The sequence below is a fragment of the Lolium rigidum genome, chromosome 1 (genome assembly GCF_022539505.1).
Source record: "Lolium rigidum isolate FL_2022 chromosome 1, APGP_CSIRO_Lrig_0.1, whole genome shotgun sequence".
NCBI lineage: Eukaryota > Viridiplantae > Streptophyta > Magnoliopsida > Poales > Poaceae > Lolium > Lolium rigidum.
Genome location: NC_061508.1, coordinates 63,827,568 through 63,830,928, shown reverse-complemented (window position 1 = coordinate 63,830,928; position 3,361 = coordinate 63,827,568).

Genomic DNA, 3,361 nt, shown 5'->3' with positions numbered 1-3,361 from the left:
TTTTTGAATTGCAACATAGTAAAAACATTTAAAGTAGTACATAAAAATGCATAAAAACTATACAAAGTAGATCTATAGGCCTAGACTAGTTGCTTCCTGACGGGCCGGCACCGTCGTTGCGTCGCTCCGTCGCCTGCTTCTCCGCCACCTCCCGCGCGGCCGCTATGGCTCGGTGCACCGCCGCGTCCTCTTGCAGTAACTGCTCTAGCCTCGCGTCGGCGGCGTCGTCCTTGAGCGTCTCAAAAGACCCGACGAGGGCCCGCTGCTCCGCCGCCTTCTCCTCCGGCGTCGGCGCATCAGGGTCATCGGAGGACCAAGATATCTCCGAGTCGGAGTCCTCTGCTGCAGCGGCGGCCGCCAGCCTGCGCTGTTCCAGCTCGGCGTCCAACGCCGCGTGGCCCGCCAGCTCCTCCTGTGCTTCCTTCTCCGCTTCAGCCATGGCCATGGCGTCCCTGACCGGGTGGAGGAGGTCGGTGCTGTCTTCGGAGTCGAACTCGTCGTCGGAGCTCGAGACTGGGGGAGGTGGAGTGGGAGGTGAAGGTGGAGGCGCGGCAGCCTGGCCGCGTCCGGCGCTGCTCATGGCGGATCTGCTAGGGCTGAGCGGAAGCGGCGCTACGGCACCGGCGGCTAGGGTTTAGTGGGGAGGAGATGAGATGCTCGCGCCCCTGTTTATATAGGTCGGAGACAGGGCGACGGCCGCGCCACGCGGGGCATCGCCATTACTACGTGCGGCACGCGAGGCTTCACCATTAACGCGGCCGCAGACTGCCGAAGCGACGCCTCGGTGCCAGTACTGGCGGAGAAGACGCATCGACGCTGCACACGCTCGCGGAAGCCGAGGCACGCCATTAACGCGGCCCTGCAAAGGCTGCAGCGCGCCGCCCGGAAGTAATGCCGCGGAAGACGAAGCAGTTGTGCCGCTGCCAGGCGGGCCCGTGCGAGGACCGAGCGGATATTTTCCGCGAGCGCCGAGCGACCGCCGAGACGCAAACCTGGCGCATATTTGGGCCAGGTTTGCGTCTCCGCGGACGGTCCGGTCACTTTGCGTCGCGCCACTGGAGGTGGTGCACGACGTATTTTCGGTCACGGCGGACACAAACGGTCGCTCAGCGTCCGTTTGCGTCGCGCCGCTGGAGATGCCCTAAGGATACGGCTGTGTATCACAAACTTAGTGGCCTGCCATACAGTGTGATTAGTTTTATATTAGGTGTGTTTCACCTGCATTTCTATCGCTTTCCTACATGATAGGTGTTGATTGTGTCTATAGCCTTTGAGGGGCCTGAATCAAAATATCCAGAGATAGTTATTTATAAGATATCATTGACCAAGCATCCATTTGGCTGTATTCATGCGTCACAGTATCTATTATACAACACATTTTGCTGTGCCAATGCAATGATTAGTTAGTATGCCTCAGGTTTCTGTCGGTTTAATATTAAGAAGATAAGGATTATGAAACAAGGCAAAAGACTTGCCATTTTCATTGATAAAGAAAAAGTTTTAGAGTTTTACATTCTCATACTTGGCCAAAAGGCCAAGCTAAAAAAATCGAACACGTACTCTCGTGGAATTACATTACTCAATGCTTTCGCTCCTGCTCCTGCCATACTCCACGTAGCAACCATGTCTTTGATCTTTGTTATTACCATGTCCGCGGTGGAAGCTTTGTTTCGGAAAACACGTGCATTTTGTTCCTAACATATTTCCAATGATATCAACATAGCAAGAGAAGCCATGGCCTTTCTACCTTGCATTTGCTTATGGATCGCCTCCATCCACCATTCTTTGACATTTCTTCTAGAATGCCAAGCACTTGGGTCAACATCATGTAGCCCTAGCCAACTTCTCTCACACTTGATCAAACTCGAATGGTGAAACGACACTTCAAGAGCAAGTGGAAAGCGGATTCATGAACTTGGTTGCAAAGCTTGCACCTTCCACAATTTGGCCATCCTCTCTTTTGGAGCCTATCCACCGTCCAAACCCTATTTTACATAATCAACCACGCGAATGTTTTTCATTTAGGTCGAGCCCAAGGTTTCCAAACAAGGGAAGGCAAAGATTTTGTGTGACCCAAGAATTGCATATTGTATGCCGATTTGGAGGATTAGCATCCTCTATTGGTGAGCTACCAAGAGATGGAATCCCGGGGTGTTAGAATTCAATTGCACCAGTTGAATCATTTCCCGAAGGGTTGAAAATTGCTTGATGTGCTCAAGTGTTAGGCCATCATCGGTGTTGATATTAGAGATCCAAAAAAAATCATCCAAAGCCTTGCTAACGGAACACCTTTTTCCTTGTGAGATTTTGTAGATGAGGGGTGCAATGTCTTTCGGTCTTTTTCCATCAAGCCATGGGGCCTCCCAAAAAAGTGCCTTCTTTCCATTTCCGATGGAGATCTTTGTCGCCGCGGCGAATAGCTCTTTATCTTTGTTGTTGCATGGGTTTCCATGGCCAACCCATGGTCTTGCCTCATCACCTCATTCATGCCAAAACCATCTCATGCAAAGAGCCGAAGCGAATTTAGCAAGATTTAGAATCCCAAGACCTCATATTCCTTGGGCTTACACACCATATCCCAACTAACTTTGCATTTTCCTTCGTTGACTTTATCACTTGCCGCCAGAAAGGCTCTTCGAATGCTATCAATTTTCATGAGCACCTCCACCGGCACATTGAGGATGATAATGTAGTAGATGACAATGCTAGTGAGGAAGGACTTCACAAGGGTGGACCGGCCGGCCATGGTGACGGTACTGTAGCAATATTTACCATTATCCTGAACCGGGTGCACTTCGTGTACCTTCTAGACAATGAAACTTCAGAGTTTTTGTGTTGAATGCAAGAGATCCAAAAGTAGATTCTAACCTCTAAGGACATCTCCAACGGGCAACGAAAACAAACGTAGAGCTACCGGACCACGCGGTCGAAAAATGCGTCTGGACCTAGACCCAGCGGCCCGACGCATAGTGACCGGGTTATCTGCGGAGATGCAAACGCGGCCCAAATATGTGCCTCGGATGCGTCGGTGGACGCTGCGCGGTTGCGCCGAGTGTCTTCGTATTCTAACCCGGTCCCGCAGCTCAGGGACAGTGAAATCGACCGTGTGAATTTGCTTAATTTGTATTTCCCTTCTTTGCTGCCCTAGTGTGACACCACCACCCCAACCCCTCCCCACCGCACCGCCGTAGTACACGTCGTCTGTTCGAGCCTCGCCGCGCCGGAGAACAAGATAGGAGTCGGGGTGGGTTGTTGGACGCATTTGTCACTGATGGCATCTATCCTAATTGGGCCACACTGGTGAAGATTGTCCGTAATCCAAACACGAAAAAATGAAGAGGTTTGCCATCAAGTAAAGATG